Source organism: Pseudorca crassidens, chromosome 21 (genome assembly GCF_039906515.1).
Source record: "Pseudorca crassidens isolate mPseCra1 chromosome 21, mPseCra1.hap1, whole genome shotgun sequence".
Classification (NCBI taxonomy): Eukaryota; Metazoa; Chordata; class Mammalia; order Artiodactyla; family Delphinidae; genus Pseudorca; species Pseudorca crassidens.
The window spans coordinates 33,665,765-33,684,009 of NC_090316.1; positions in this window are offsets into that span (position 1 = coordinate 33,665,765).

An 18,245-nucleotide genomic window follows, 5' to 3' on the forward strand; every position below is an offset into this window, starting at 1 on the left:
CCTTCAGGGAGCTGAGTCATGTTACGGTTAAAATAACTCGCACAGGTGTTTAGTCCAGAGCATCTGGCACAGACCCTGTCCTATAAGCCCTCCTGAACACGTGGCATGTTTGGCAGCGTGTCGGATTACAAATTGCCCTCCCAACCTCTACGTTACCACTCTTCCGTGTGCTATCGGAGCATTTCTGTTTCTGAGAATGTAATATGCCCAGCTAAAGGAGAACTTTTGTAATCCCCCTTTCTTTTTAGGTCTTATCTTCCTTCTTAGGTGTGTGACTAAATTCTGATCAGTGATAACAAAAGTTAAGTTGGAGCTCAAGAATGGGATGATAAAAGTGGGATAGGTAGTCAGGTAATCGTGTGTTTGCACACGTGCTGGTGTGTATGTGTGTCTTTTATTGCTCTCTGTCCTTTTTGCCTTTTGGCTGCAATGCAAGTGGGAAGACGAGCTTGAGCAGTCACTTTGGATCTCAAAGGGATGTCAAGGGTGGAAACTGTGCTAGTATCATTACTCAGGTAGAGCTTGGTCTCTGCTGTAATAGAAGCTGTAATATCAAACCTAGATGTTCTTCGCTGAAACCCTTTTTACTTGATAGAATAAACCCTTGTATATTTAAACCAGTTATATTTTGGGTTTTGTGTTCTAGGCAGCCAAATCTGATCCTAACAGCTAATGGGGTGGGTTGGGGAGAGGTAGAATATTTTAAACCATCTTTCCATCAGAAATGGAAATGAGGGCAGCAATGTTGTTATTTCTCCACTTGAGTCATCTTTATCATCTTTCACCACTACCCTTGTCTTAATGGAACTTGAGGTTGGTAACATTTCAGGATGGTTTCATAAAGATAAGATCAACCTCTTGGGCTCAAATAAAGTAATCATATAATGTCCCCAAACTGGAAAACTTACAAGAATAAAAGGAGGCCCTATTAATAATGATATAATAGTATATAATTGTTGGGTATGATGGGTGTAAGCCCAGGCTGCCCTGGGTGAAACAGGATGTAAGTCTCTCTAGGCTTAAAAATAGGAAGACTGAAGAAAAAGAAGGGAAGATACTGTAATAGAGATAAAGATGTGGAGTAGAGAAATGAAGGACTGATGTCTTTAATAGGTCTAATTTCTATTCCATAATGCCTCACAGTTTTAGGAATCATAAGCACAACACAGATTAGATGCTGATAATGTTTCTTACTGTGGTGGTTATTATTATTACAATAATAGCCCCAATTATGATCTATGAAGGCTATTCAGTGTGAACATCAGGTTTCAAAGGGAGCTGATGGAAAAACAAACCCTAAAAGGAATTTCCAAATTCTGCCAATCCTTTGCTGAAACAATGCATCTGGGGCCGATAGGAATGAGTAAATCTGCTAGTTATCATTTCTCTTCCCAGAAAACCATATGGGGTCTAGGTAAGCTTTAAATAGACATGCAATTTTAGCTGATGATTAGACTACTGATGATCAGATTACAGCTGGAATTCTGAGCTTCGTGGTTTTATGGCTAAAATGTGTGTTTTTCTCAGTGGTTCACGATACTGTGTACTCAAACAGCAAAATGAACAAATATGTCTACTTTTCTCTAAAGTCTCCTAAACTAATGCTGAACAAAACCACTGAAGCAGAAAATAAGACGAGGTCTACATGAAGGATTCCTAGCTTAGGTTATTAGGAGCATGTGGTAATACTGTAGTTTCTGGACGATGGGCTTTGCTAAGGGAAGTGATGGACCCAGTGGGAATGAAAGAGAACAGACACGGGTGATGGATGGTAGAGCCAACTGAAGAAAAAAAATGGTAGCCATTGCATCAAAGGAAAAAGAACCATGATACAAAAGCTGAAAGAGGGCAAAATGACAATATTTTTCCTTTCTGGTGGGCAGATGCTCGAGAGAGAGAAGGCAATATTTCTGAGTATACCTTAATTCATATTTCAGAATAAGAAAAAATACTATATTTACATGTCTAAATGAATTTCTCCACCGTGATCTCAAAACAAAAGGCCAAAAGAAAGGGAGAAGTTGTGCACATATAACACCCACAGGAGAACAGGTACCAGCGATGAAGAAAAACAATGCAACTCTGAGAACTACAGTATTTTCAGGATGAACAGCTGCCTAGAAATTCAATTTCCAAAGAGAAAAATTTTCACTCATTAAATTGTGCACAGGATGGTACAGCATGCCATCTGTAGATGGTCTTTCATCCTGGGGGATTAGCCATGGATTGAAAATTTTGACCTTCCTCCCTGTCACAATATACTTTCTGGCTTAATTTGTTTTGCTTTAAGTGAGATAGAAATATTCTGTTTATAAATAACATGCCAATGGCAGATGACTGAACTCCAGCCTGGGTATACATTGCCTAGAGAAGTGAACAGAAACTGTATATTTTGAGTAGCAAATTGGTGAAAGGTGAGAAGCAGAATTGAAGTTTACTGTCTTATACCTTGCTTTTTCAAACTTTGATTTCTTAGCTGAAATGGTGAATATATATATATACTTTCAAAGTAAGAAAGAATAGCAGTTAATGTCCCACAGCATTTCTTTTTAAATGTTTTAGTTTTGAACTATTTGGGTGGTAGAACTAGATAATTTTTTTCTTTCTTTTTTTTTTTTAAGGGCGTAGTCTTCGCAAGCGGTATTTCTCCTCCTACATATATAATGTTTGGCCTAGCACATATTTCTGGGTCTCCCTTGTGGGTAGAGTTGTTTATTTACGGTATTATCTAATTTTAAATTTTTTAATGAATATATTGCTTTTATAAATAGCTTGAATAAACATACACTAAAACATTACCATTAAATCCAAGGAACAAGGGATATATGTATACGCACGGCTGATTCACCCTGCCATACAGCAGAAACCAACACGACATTGCAAAGTAACCACACTCTCACAAACATTTTTTTCTTAATTAAAAAATGTTACCGTTAACTATCTTCATGTCTAAGAACTATGGAATTTATATATATATACACATATATGTGCATATATATACACATATGTGCATATATATACGTGTGTGTGTGTATATATATATATTTTTTTGGCCGTGCCACGTGGCGTGTGGGATCCTATTTCCCCGACTGGGATCGAACCCGCGCCCCCTGCATTGAAAGCTCAGAGTCTTACCCAGTGGACTGCCAGGGAAGTCCAATTATGGAAATTATAGTCCATCAATTAACTGTGTAAATTATAACCAACTATTTAATTTCTCTCCTGTGAAATTCTGAAAGCAGGACTTGGCCTGTCTTATTTACTCTTTTCTTTTTCTATGCAGTTATTTATTTTTTATTAAATTTTTCCATTGAAGCATATTTCATTAGTTTCAGGTGTACAGCTTAGTGATTCAGTATTTCTCTAGGTTATGCTCCATTAAAAGTTATTACTCAATAATGGCTGTAATTCCCTGTGCTATACAATATATCCTTGTTGCTTATCTATTTTATACATAGTAGTTTGTGTCTCTTTTTTTAACATATTTACTGGAGTATAATTGTTTCACAATGCTGTGCCAGCCTCTGCCACATGACAGAGTGAATCAGCCAAACGTATACCTACATCCCCATATCCCCTCCCTCTTGCGTCTCCCTCCCACCCTCCCTATCCCACCCCTCTAGGTGGTCACAAAGCACCGAGCTGATCTCCCTGTGCCATGCGGCTGCTTCCCACTAGCTATCTATTTTACATTTGGTAGTGTATGTATGTCCATGCCACTCTCTCACTTCGTCCCAGCTTACCCTTCCCCTTCCCCGTGTCCTCAAGTCCACTCTGTACGTCTGCGTCTTTATTCCTGTCCTGTCTCTAGGTTCGTCAGGACCACTTTTTCATTTTTAGATACCACATATATGTGTTAGCATCCGGTATTTGTTTTTCTCTTTCTGACTTACTTCACTCTGTATGACAGACTCTAGGTCCATCCACCTCACTACAAATAACTCAATTTCATTTCCTTTTATGGCTGAGTAATATTCCATTGTGTATATGTGCCACATCTTCTTTATCCATTCATCTGTCGATGGACACGTAGGTTGCTTTCATGTCCTGGCGATGGTAAATAGAGCTGTAATATACATTGTGGTACATGACTCTTTTTGAATTACGGTTTTCTCAGGGTATATGCCCAGTAGTGGGATTGCTGGGTCATATGGTAGTTCTATTTGTAGTTTCTTAAGGAACCTCCATACTGTTCTCCATAGTGGCTGTATCAATTTACATTCCCACCAACAGTGCAAGAGGGTTCCCTTTTCTCCACACCCTCTCCAGCATTTGTTGTTTGTAGATTTTTTGATGATGGCCATTCTGACTGGTGTGAGGTGATACCTCATTGCAGTTTTGATTTGCATTTCTCTAATGATTAGTGATGTTGAGCATCCTTTCATGTGTTTGTTGGCAATCTGTATATCTTCTTTGGAGAAATGTCTCTTTAGGTCTTCTGCCCATTTTTGGATTGGGGTGTTTGTTTTTTTGTTATTGAGCTGCATGAGCTGCTTGTACATTTTGGAGTTTAATCCTTTGTCAGTTGCTTCATTTGCAAATATTTTCTCCCATTCTGAGGGTTGTCTTTTTGTCTTGTTTCTGGTTTCCTTTGCTGTGCAAAAGCTTTTAAGTTTCATTAGGTCCCATTTGTTTATTTTTGTTTTTATTTCCACTTCTCTAAGATATGGGTCAAAAAGGATCTTGCTGTGATTTATGTCATAGACTGTTCTGCCTATGTTTTCCTCTAAGAGTTTTATAGTGTGTGGCCTTACATTTAGGTCTTAATCCATTTTGAGCTTATTTTTGTGTATGGTGTTAGGGAGTGATCTAATTTCATTCTTTGACATGTAGCTGTCCAGTTTTCCCAGCACCATTCATTGAAGAGGATTTCTTTTCTCCATTGTATATTCTTGCCTCCTTTATCAAAGATAAGGTGACCACATGTATGTGGGTTTATCTCTGGGCTTTCTATCCTGTTCCATTGATTTATATTGTGGGTAGAGTTTGTTTTGTTTTGTTTTTGTTTTTTTGCCTGTGTTCCTCTCCCTAAGCTTCAGTGGCCTACTACTAGTGCCCTCAGGCTGCAGTTTTTTTTTCTTTAGACATGAGTTCATTTTATTTTATTTTATTTTATACAGCAGGTTTTAATTAGTTACCTATTTTATACATATTAGTGTATATATGTCAATCCCAATCTCCCAGTTCATTCCAGTCCCGCTTTCCCCCCTTGGTGTCCATATGTTTGTTCTCGATAATTGATTTCTTTTTAACTATCTCACGTATAGGTTTAATCCTTTTTTGTTACAACCAATAAATCTACACCCAACCAATTTCTCCCAGTAAATTCTTTGTTTTCTTATTTTGTGAATTAGCTTTTTATTTTTGGTGTTATTTGATACATGCAACAGAGAGTTAAGTAAGATACATATGTAATAGAACACAGTTGAGGGATGAGCATGATGAAATCAGTAGTCAATCTGAGAGCCAGAATTACTGCATTTTTGTCTTTTTCATTCCCTAGCTTCCCCTAAAGTAATCACTGCCCTGAGTTTTGCGTTTCTTCTTGCACTATTTCTGAAAAACAATTTAATTACATAAGTATATATATATATATATTCCTACATAAAACATTATTAGTTTTACTTGCTTTTAATCGGTATAATTGAATCACACTGTATTTCATGTCCTAGGTTATACTCTTTGCATTATATTACGTATCACAGTCCCCCACGTTGCCATGTAGAGCGTTCATTTCTCCTCCTGTGAAATTGCATCACATGCATATAGCTCAGTGTATTAATTTTTCTGTTGAATGATATTTTTGTCCCTGGTTGGCTTTTGTTTTTCATTATGAACAATGCTGCTTTAATCATTTTGGAGTAGATCTTCTATTTCACATGTTTCTTAGGGAATAAATCTAGCTTTGGAAATTTGTTATAACAGTATGTGGTTATTCAACTTTATAATTCTGTATTGATTTCCAACATGGTTCTATCAATTTACACCTTCATTATGAGAATTTAGGACTTCCAGTTCACTTATATCATGTCCAACAATTTGTATCTTCAGATTTCTTAGTACTGGGAATTTGATATGTGTAAAATTATGTTTCTGTTTTAATTTGTGTTTTCTGATGGCTAATGAAAGGGAGCAAACAGTTGTGCGCTTTGTGACCTCTCTTTTATATGTCTGTTCATGTCTTTGCAAATTTTACATTAGGTTGCTTTTTTTCAGATTATTGGTTTTATTTTTACCAAAAAAAAAAAAAAACTACAGGAAAGTACAGAGAACTCCCATCACCCCTTTACATCCTAACACATTAAAATTAACACCTTGCATTAATGTGGTTAATTCCCTACAATCGATGAAGCGCTATTACATAAGGTTGTTAGTTTATATATATATGGAATGGTTTATTACTCACCTAATGAGCAGGGTGACTTCTGTGCAGGTCCAAAAATGTCTGGACAGAAGCAGAAAGGAGAGGTTTTTATGTCAGGGCTTTTATGTTGGTTAGGGTGTGGGGCCGAGCTGTGGATTCCCTTGCACAGACTCTGTGTATGTGAACTTCCTGCTCACTTTGGGGCAAGAGGAAAAGGAGGAATGATGTGGTTGAAAGTTGTCAGCAGTGAAACATCAAAAGTAGTCAAACTCATTATTACAGGTTGTGAGGTAGGACTCCAGCCTCATTTGTCCATGTAGTGAAACAATGTCACAGTGCCCTTCATGGGGCAGCCTTTCCACTGATGCCACCTCTGTCCTATGTCAAATTCCTTAGAAGAATGGGTCTGTCTCTTATAACTTACTTTTTTTCCTTCGGTCAGTTTGTCCATCTTTGTACCATAGTTTTCACTATTTTCTCAATAATAATAAGTGTAGACATTGGGTAGGGCAGGTTCCCGCCAACATTTTTCTGTCTGCATCAGCATCTTGTTTACTGTTTGTCTTTACTATTTCATATACATTTTAGAATCAGTTTGTCAAGTTGTATTGAAAAAAATGTTTTTTAAAAAATTGCATCAAATCTATGAGTCAGTTTTAGGGAAATTGACATATGTACAATATTAAGATATCTGATTTATTAACATGGCATCGTTCTCCATCTAATTAAGTTTGCTTTAAGGTCTTTGAACTTACACCATTTTTGCCTACCAATTGTGCACAACTTTTAATTGGCTTATTCCTAAGTGTCTTTTCTGTTACTACTATAAAGCATCTTTGAAAAAACTTCCTCTGGACTAGCTACTAGAGTGTTTAGATTTCTTTATTTCTGTATATTTTCCTTAAGACATTTATGGCAAATTTTCAGTTAGCAACTCAGCAATATCATCTCATCCGTTTTATGCTCACCTCTGTTTGGTAGGTGTTCGAAACTGCTAATGAGACCCACTGGGCTTCGTGTGGAAGGGGCAAGAAAAACAGAAGTCTTATTATGCTCCCTGGTAGCACTGATCTGGTGTGGACTTTTCTAATTAGATTTTGTCCAATGGCATTTTTCACAGAAATAGAAAAAGTCCTAAAATCTGTATGGGACCACAGAAGATCCAAAACAGTCAAAACAGTCTTGAGAAAAAGGAACAGAGCTGGAGGCATCCCACTTCCTGATTTTAAATTATATTTAAAAAAGGTATGGTAATCAAGACAGTTTGGTATTGCCATAAAAACTGGTACATAGATCATTGGAACAGAATTGAGAGCCCAGAGGTAAACTCACAAATCTATAGTCAGCTAATATTTGACAAGGGGGCCAAGGATACTCAATAGGAAAAGGCTAGTCTCTTCAATAAATAGTAGTGGGAAACCAGGATATCCACATGCAGAAGAATGAGACTGTACTCCTGTCTTACTCCAAAACCAAAAATCACCTCAAAATGGATTAAAGATTTGAATGTAAGAAATGAAACCCTAAAACCCCTACAAGAAGACATAGCGGGTAGGCTCCTTGTTTTGGTTCTTGGCAATGATTTTTTGGATCTGACACCGAAAACAAAGGCAACAAAAGCAAAAATAAACAAGTGGGACTACAATAAACTAAAAAGATTCTGCCCAGCAAAGGAAACCATCAACAAAATTAAAAGGCAGTCTATGACATGGGAGAAAATATTTTCAAACCACATAGCTAATAAGGGGTTAACATCCAAAGAACTCATAAAACTCAGAAGCAAAAAATCAATAACCCAATTAAAAAATTGGCAAAGGTCCTGAATAGACATTTTTACAAAGGGGACATACCAATGGCCAACAGGTACATGAAAGGGTGCTCAACATCACTAATCTTCAGGAAAATGCAAATCAAAACCACAGTATCACACTCCACACCTGTTAGGGTGTCTACTATCAAAAAGAAAAGAGATAAGTAGTGTTGACAAGGATTCGGAGAAAAGGGAACACTTGTGCATTGTTCGTAGGAATATAAACCATTATAACACTATAGAAAAGAGTGTGGAGGGTCCTCAACATTTAAAAATAAAGCTACTGTATGATCCAGCAATCCTACTTCTGGATGTACATGCAAAGAAATCAAAATCACTATCTTGAAAAGATATCTGCACTCCTTTGTTCATTGCAGCTTTATTCACAATAGTCAAGGTATGAAAACAATGAAATGGCCATCAGTGGATGAATGAAGAAAGAAAATGTGGCATATACATATAATGGAATACTATTCAGCCTTTGAAAAACAAGAGAAAATTCTGCCATTTGCAACAGCATGGATGAACTTGGAGGGCATTATGCTAAGTGAAATAAGCCAGAGAAAGACAAATACTGCATGGTGTCTCTAACACGTGGAATCCAAAAAAATGGCGAACTCTCATAGAAACAGGTGACAGTAGTGGTTGCCAGGGGCTGGGGAGTGGGGGAAATAGGGAGGGGTTGGTAAAGTTTTAAGGTGAATGACGTCTGAGGATCTAATGTATAACACGGAGACTGTAGTTAATATCACTCTTTTGTATAATTAAAATTGACTAACAGTAGAGCTCAAGTGTTCTCAAACACACAAAAAGTAAATATGTGATATGATGGATGTGTTAACTAAATGGTGGGAATCTTTTCACAATGGATATGTGCATCAAACTATCACAATGTGGGCTCTAAATATATTCCAATTTTAATTGTCAATTATACCTTAATAAACTGAAAAAAATTATTTAATTTCCTTAGAGTTATTGGTCAACTTAACCTAAAATTCAATAGCCTGATTTGATCTATAACAAATTAAATAGCAGTTTACTTTCTAGAAATGTTTTTATTTCATTTAAATCTCATCTTTATTGGCAAAAAGTAGTTAATAATATTCCCATTATCTTTTAAATTTCTGCTGTGGTTTTATTTTGTCTCTTTTCGGGTCTATTTGTGACTTTTTTTTTCCTTAATCTAACGGTGGCGGGTTGAGTCTGCAAGAGGACTGCAAAGACCACACAGGCAAATTTAAGGCTGCTGGTAGTGCCTGCCATATATTATATCTGTTCTCCTGTACTAACCAAGGCAAATCACACAAGCAGGTTCAGTATCAGCGGGGAGAGAAGCAACTGCTTTCCTCAGTGGGGGAAACATTGTAAAGTCCCACAGTGAAGGGTGTGATTGCGCAATTGCATTACAGAGGTGGGATCAAGAATTCAGAACAATGATTCAGTCTCCATGATTAGCTGAGGTCAGCAGTATTTAATTCACGAGTCGAGTGGAAGACCTAACTCCCAGAAGTGTTATCACTACTTTATATGGACACAGAATAAGGGTTGTGTTAAGAAAGAATCAAAGAATGGGTGCCGCTTTATTCTTCCAACCACAATGCCTACCTGCCATTGCGGGATCTCCAGCAAACTGAGGAAGCACAAGGGGATGGTTTTAACAGTATCACAATATAAATGGCCTTAGAGTAGGAAAATAGGTATAAAATACTTAAAATCTTTCTGCACTAAATAACACATATTGATAACAAAGCTCTCTTAAATATGTTATGCTACTACTATGTCCTCCAACAAAAGCCTGTCATACTGATCTCATCCCTCAGTTCTTGTCAGTTACAAATAGTCATTTAAATATTTTCAACGTGATTCCGACACTCCTCTATCCTCTTATTGCGGTCATCTTATGTAAAACGACTCCAATGTTTTTCCTAATTCATAACATTGTTTGAAACACCCTCATTCCTTCCTACTTCTTGTAAGCTTTATTCTTTATCAGTGGTATAAAAACTGAGTTCTTTTGTATCAGTTACTCTTACTGCTGATTTCCTCACTTGATCATATGTCAAAGAAATCTTTTATGGCAGAACATTGGGAACACAGTTATTAACATCTTGCCTTACAAGTAAGTTGATTTCATTCCTTAAATTTGTTTCATAAGTTTTATTTTTAAAATTTTTTTGTTAAAGTATAGTTGACGTACTATATTAGTTTCAGGTGTAGAGCATAGTGATTCAGTATTTTTACAGATTATACTCCATTAAAAGTTACTACAAGATAATGGCTGTAATTCCCCGTGCTGTACAGTATACCTTTGTTACTTATCTGTTTTATACATAGTAGTGTGTGCCTCTTAATACCATACCCTACTTTGCCTCTCCCCCTCCCCCTCCCCTTTGATAACCACTAGTTTGTTTTCTATGTCTGTGAGTCTGTCTCTGTTTTGCATATACATTTATTTGTATTATTTTGTAGAATCCATATATAAGTGATATCATACAGTATTTGTCTTTCTCTGATAAGTCTTAAATTGCCATTTAAAATCTTTCAAGATCCATCTCCCCCATCGTATACAGATCAGGAAGGCGTTTTTTCCACCTGTACCCTGTGAATCAGCACGTTGTTTGGATACGGCTCTGTCCTAATGACGCGTGGGCCAGTGGCCGCGAGCAGGGGCGCTGGAGGGGCAGCAGTGACACAGTGAGCTGCTGGCCAAGGAAGCGCGTAGCCACACTGGGGCGGGACACACGGAAGCCGGTTTTATGGATCAGAATGTAAGGTTCCAGGGGACAGTGGTAAACTGGAAAATGGCACTCAAGAACGGCGCACAAAATTACCGGAGGAAAACAGATGGATGGGGTATCCAGTAAAAAGGAAGAAATCTGTAAGAGGATCAGTGTCGGGGAGTTGGAAGCTAGACTCCTTGAGGAAAAAATAAGTAAATAAGTGGTGTCTGCAAGAGCTGAAGCAACAGCTAGAAATCATGTCCAATGGCAGGTCAGTCCTCGGGGAGCTTGATTAGTGAGGCCTCGCATCCACCAGATGGTCCAGCGAAAGTAAACTTTCAAATCTAAGTAATACCAGTTCAGCCAAGAACCTAGAAGCACACGTCCTGCTCTGGGGTCGTGAGTGACACTTGAGAGGCTTGGGAAAGAAGCGCTGCTTATATTTTCGTCAGTGCGTTCTGACGCTGCTTTGTGTAGGTGAATTCACCATTTAAATGATAGCGAGAGAAGAGGCTGACAGCAGTATACAATTGGAAGGAGAATTTTAAAAGATATTTTTCATTTTTTTTTAACATCTTTATTGGAGTATAATTGCTTTATAATGGGGTATTAGCTTCTGCTGTATAACAGAGTGAATCAGCCATATGTATACACATACCCCATATCCCCTCCCTCTTGCGTCTCCCTCCCACCCTCCCTATCCCACCTCTAGGTGGTCACAAAGCACCGAGCTGACCTCCCTGTGCTATGCGGCTGCTTCCCACTAGCTATTCCTTTTTAAGCTATTTATACTTCGTTAAATTGTAGAGTTCTACTGATAAGAGCTTAACAGGTTTTCAACTGAAACTTAAGAGCACCTTGTCAGGGTTCCCTGAGGACCTTTGGCTTCTAAAGTATTCTGCATGGCCACACCACTGGCTAAAATCAAGATGGAAAGCCCCCAAACAACATAAGGAAAGCCAACAGACATAAGGCAGGCTGGGGAAGAAAGACAGTAGGTTAGCATTCTTCTCACCGCCATTGCATAGCGGAAGTATAATGTGGATTAGGTCAGACTGTTTGGTTTAGGATGTATACTAGTTTGAGCCTCCACAAAGTACCACAGACTGGGTGGCTTAAACAACAGACATTTATTGTCTCACAGTTCTGGAGGCTGGATGCCAGAGATCAAGTGTTGGCAGGGTCGGTCCCTTCTGAGGGTTTCGAGGGAGACTCTAGTATGTCCGTCTCTGGTAGCTTCTGGCGCTTTGCTGGCGAGGTTTGATGTTCCTTTGCCTCGTAGATGGATTTCTCCTGTCTCTGCCTTTATGTTCACATTGTTTTCTCTAGATGCATATCTCTGTGTACAAATTTCTTCTTTTATAAGGACACCAGTCATACTGGATTAGTGCCTAAAGACTTCATTTTAACTTGATTATGCTTATAAATGTTACCCTACTTCCAAATAAGGTCACATTCTGAGTTACTGGGGATTAGGGCTTTAACATATCTCTTTGGGGGACATAATTCAACACATTACAGGTGCAGTAGACCAAGGAGTGGGTCAAGTAATACAACTCATTGCATGTTTTTTAAAGATTAATTCCACTGTCTATGTTTTCATGGTGAGAAAATTGAGGTCAAGAAGAGAGAAAGAATTTGCTCTAGAAGGATATTTAGAATGGTACCAGAGGAGTCTCAGCGAGAAGCGGGTCTCCTGATCTCCAGTACAGAGCTCTTTAAGCTTCATTGTAAAGGCCACTAAACAATACTTACCGTTTAGATTAGTGCTTCTAAATTATTGGGTCACATAGTCGCTTTGAGCCTATGATGGAAGCTTGGACTCACTCCTTAGAAAGCGGCTGTGAACAGAATCAAACCTGGCTTTGCACAGATGTCAATAACATCTTCGAACTCTATCTTTAATAATCCTTCCTCTAGATGTTTTCTTTAGTCAGATAATCTTAAGTATGTTCAGGTGCCATAAAAAACTGTTTAAAATTCTCTAAATTAGCAAGGATATCATTTTGCCTTTAGGTGGAGAAAAAAAAGCATATTCACTCAGAGTGGAAATTTCCCCACTTCTAGAGTTTTCTCCTATCCTGGAAATAGCAGTAGGAAAGGAAGGAGATTTTTTCAGCAACATGATTGCTATCACTTGTCAGCTCCTTCAACTTTCTGCTTAGCAGTCAGGGAGGCAAGGTTTTGTATGGTTTTGCCTCAAAACCCTGTAGAAATATTCATCTATAGTTACCAAACTATAGGAGAATAGTTAAAATCATGTAAATAAAAAATAACTTTCTACTTTCCATCGTATAGCGGATTATTTTGCCCAAAGTCCATTGCTATTTAAATGAGATTTACATTATCCAAGTGCTTAACAACATGTAAACTAATAATTCACTTGAAAGTCTCAAAGAACACCATTGGAGCCACTCAGATACATGGGTATTACATCTGGAATTTTATTAAAATTCAGCAGTTTTGGCTACTGCCTTCTGGCTTTGAGCGTCGGCCCCATCCTGATGTAATAGTTCTCATCTGCCTTTTCCTCTGCAGGGACTTCGCTGCTCTGGCAGCCTGGGGTACCCAATCAAGGGCCTCCTGAAAGCTGCCTGCTGGGCCGGGACTCCTTCCAAGTCCTAGCGTGTCAATATGCTTTCACAAAGACTGCTATATCATGGCTTATATTTTTATCATTGCAACAATAGTACCAGTTAAAAAGTATTCAGAGCAAGTTTTTTCTCTTTTCAGTGTCTTCCTGTCTCCTAATTGCCTCTTCCAATTAATAAAAAGTTGAAAACCCATTCCCTGAAGCCACCTGTGGCCTCCCTTTCTTTGGAATAAATTTCTCACACACTCAAGAGTTCCTGTAAACTCCTGGGCTCTTTTTGAATGGAAATTAGACAGAATGTATTTTGATTCTTTTTCAGGTCTGGAGGTAGTGCTGAGTGGTGGATGTAAAATTCCCTGATTATACTTCCATCCGTATAACATATCTTTTATAACACAACCTCCGACACTTGTTAATTCAGAATACTGACATCATTTTGCTGGTGAAACGTATGCTTGGAGCACAAAATTGGGATGCATATGCCTTAGGTCATACTTTTAAATCTATCCGAGATTAAATTTAAATACAGGTATTGGCAAGATGACAGTTATCGTTTGAACTTAGGGAGGCTAATTTGGAGGCTAATTTGGGACAGAAAAAAATTGTTCTAAACAATCACATTTAAACAAGTAGCTTAAATATGTAGCTTACATTCTTCAGTGTGCTCTCAAAGACCTTTATAATTTGAACCACCTGACTCTCCATCCTAAGTCTATCCTTCCTGGAACAGCCACGTGTGTCCTATACTCGGAGTGAATTCTGCCCTGTAAGAGGCTGAATGTAAAATGGGCGATAGCCGGACCAGCCATGAACATAGGACATGGACACGTGGCCTCTGTAGCAAGCAGCCCAGAACCGTCAGACCTTGGTCGTGAACTGCCGGCCTCGCTATTTTTTGTTCTTGCTTTTAACACAGGATCAACCAAAGCTTAACTGCTTTCCAAACCAACCCCATAGGATTCGTTTATGAAGACGCTCCTCTTTTTTTTTTTTAATCTTCCGTTTATTTTTCTTGGAGTATTGTATTCCCATAATCCAAAACATGGAGTGGAATGTTAGCCGGGTCCCTCGTCTTGTTTCTGATCTCTTCCGGACCACAGCTGTTACTAAATTATGTTATAGACAGTCTGTGAATATCTCTTAAAATGTATATATTGTTTAATACTTCCATTTCCTAGGATATAATTATAAGAGATTTTCTTGGTTTTCCCATTTGTGTGTCTTTCATCCTTTTTTTTTTAGTATTTTTTAATGGAAGTATAGTTGATTTACAATGTTGTTAATTACTGCTGTACAGCAAAGTGATTCAGTTATACATATATACATATTCTTTTTTTAAATATTCTCTTCCATTATGGTTTATCATAGGATATTGAATATAGTTCCCTGTGCTATACAGTAGGACCTTGTTGTTTAGCCATCCCCTATATAAAAGTTCACATGTGCTGACCTCAACCTCCCTCTCCATCCCTCCCCCAACTCCCCCCTCCCTCCCCGGCAACCACAAGTCTGTTCTCTATGTCCGTGAGTCTGTTTCTGTTTCATAGATAAGTTCACTTGTGCCATATTTTAGATTACACATATAAGCACATATAAGTGATATATGGGATTTGTCTTTCTCTTTCTGACTTCATGTAGTATGATAATCTCTAGTTGCATCCCTGTTGCTGCAAATGGCATTATTTATTGTTTTAATGGCTGAGTAATGTTCCATTACATATATGTACTACATCTTCTTTATCCATTCATCTGTCGATAGACATTTAGACTTTCCATGTCTCAGCTATAGTGAATAGTGCTGCTATGCGCACGGGGTGCATGTATCTTTTTGAATTATTAGAGCTTTTTCTGGATATTTGCCTTCATCTTTGTATAGCTTGAAGAACGTGATTTCCCATCACACAAGCTGGATGTTCAAAGTTGTTTGAGCATCGCTTTTAATTGTTTGGTTAAATCTGCTTGTTAGTGTCTCATCATTCTGTCTCGAATTCTTTGCTTTTGCCTGATTTTCATGTATTTACTTTTGCCATGCTATCCTGAAGCAGCGTTCTGTATCCTCGACTGCATTTCTCCTTCGTGCAATATTTTGAATATCTTTGAACAGAGTTTCTCAAACTGTAATATTACTGTGACCCACTTTTGGATTTTGTTAAAATGAATACTCTGATTCAGTAGATTTGAGTTAGCTTTATGTTCTGAATTTCTCATGGCTCCCACAGAACACATTTTGGGTGACAAAATTTAAATCATGTTTTTCAAACTTGGACGATTATTAAAAATCACCTGACCTGCCCCTAGGCTCTTCAGAACCATTTTTTTTTTAGATTCCATATATATATGTGTTAGCATACGGTATTTGTTTTTCTCTTTCTGACTTACTTCACTCTGTATGACGTTCACTTTGTTATACAGTAGCCACTAACACAACAATGTAAAGCAATTATATTCCAATAAAGATGTTTAAAAAAAAAGAAACTGAAAAAATCACCTGAGGATACAGATACCACGCTCACCTAATGACACATACGTATATACAGATATATAGGTGTATATACATATTTTAACTGATTGACCCCAATCCAGACATAATGGATCAGTCCTGGACAAATCTATCTTTTAATTATTCCCCTAGGAATAACTTAACCCTAATTATCTCCCAAAGACCCCATCTCCAAGTGTCATCACATTGGGAGTTAGGGCTTCAACAAATGAATTTTGGAAGGATCCAATTCAGTCCACAGTAATCAGTTTCCAGCACTGAATGACAGCATTGCAAAGGCCGTCATTCAACAGAGCAAAGCAGATAGATCCAGAGTAATGGCTGTGATTTCTCTACTTTACTTGGAGATAATCTGCAGTAAACCAGCTGTGACTCATGCCCTGTTTACCTTCACCAGGGTGAGTTCAAGGCTCCCTGGAGGTCAGCTGTGACCCAGACACTCCTTCCCATTTTGTGATGCATAACGTGGGAGCTTATGGAGTCGCCCCCTTCCCTCTTCTTGCTGAGGGCCTTTGCTGAGGTGTCTCTAGAACACCACACCGTCTTGGAACTACACAACCCTCTGTATTTTAACCTAATCTCTCAAGGTTGCTTTCTCTTCAGCCTACACGCTCCTCAGTCTCATCTTTACAACTTACTCAAACAGGGTCCGTTTTGCTCTCACATACCTGAAGGCCAGCAGTTGGGCATCAGGACCCATCTCCCTGTTCCTGGTCATTGCTTCCGGATCAGCACTCCCTCCACTTCCAAAAAAAAAAAAAACACAAAGACAAAAACCCCAAAACTGCTTACCTGAGGGTTATGCTGGCCTGGCTAGCTCACCTATTCACGTCATTCTCATCTCCTGGTCACACCACAGCACTGAAATGAGTCTTCATCCTTGATGAGAGCAGTATGCATGTGGATAAGCTACCCCATAGCGGAGACTTGCAGCTTTTTGACTTTGTCTTCAGAAAACGTTTTCTCTACCCTACCTAAATTCTCCCTGCTATGGTAACACCCTTGTATTAACTTCCTTTGTATAAAGCCAAGTCACTGACACAGATAGTCGCTAATTGCCCGGTGAATTTAGGGTGGAGTTTGTATTAAATGGCATTGTCAAGTCCTCTTCCTTGAGGACTAGTGACTGTTGATCTTGAGAACATGTATGTAATGGGTGATACCTGCTTGGCTCTATAAAGGGAAGATCTCTTTCTGTCTTAGTAATCTCTTCGTGGATTGCCTGTGATGCCCATCACATTCTGGTTTAATGCTTACCCAATAATAACATTGTTTTCTTCCTCTTCTACTTTGGTGGAGAGGTTTTCTGGGTCGAGAGCCGACTTGGTTTTTAAATATATTTTCCTAAACATCTCATTCATATTCTTAGTGCAAGATGGCTCCCTAATTTTATCTCTGGTCAGGACCTCTTCTACTCCACGTGCAAAGTGCACAGATATTTCAGTTGCAAAACATTAAACAGTATCTCCTTCTAAACCTTATCCTCACTGAGTTTGTCTTTTCAGTATGTTGTATAACTATCTAATAGCTCCTGGAAAAATATGTAGTCCTGTATTTTCTTATTCACATGCCCACTATTTTTTTTTTTTTTTTTTGCCGTATATCCACAAAATCTCTTGATGCTCTTTCCCATCCAGACCAGTATAATTCTAATGCAGATCTTGCTTCTGTCTTCTTTTCCGAATCTTAGTAGTCTAAGATGCTATGATTTTGCAATAGGAGTATTGCCATACCACCCAGCTCGTCTTTCTTGGTCCATTTTTGCCCTTCACTCAGCCATTCTCCACATCATAACAAGACTGATGTTCTTAAAGGAAAATCATCATTTCATTCTTTTTAACACTACAGGCTATTTGTAGAATGATTTGAACATAGGACAGTTTTGTTATTTTTATTTTTGCTAAGCTTCTATTAGCATCTTAGTCCTTTGTTTGTAACAAAAATATTTATTAAGGAAGCACTGTATGCCAGTAAGGGGACTAGTTTTTACTCTGAATGCAAATTGATAAACACAGCACTAAGACATGATAAATTTTCTTTGTGAAGGTATTTGATAAAATTAGAATTGATTTACCTCCTACGTTTTCAAGTGTAATCCTGTACTGGGGCTTCCCTGGTGGCGCAGTGGTTCAGAGTCCACCTGCCGATGCAGGGGACGCGGGTTTGTGCCCCGGTCCGGGAAGATCCCACACGCCGTGGAGCGGCTGGGCCCGTGAGCCATGGCCGCTGAGCCTGCACGTCCGGAGCCAGTGCTCCGC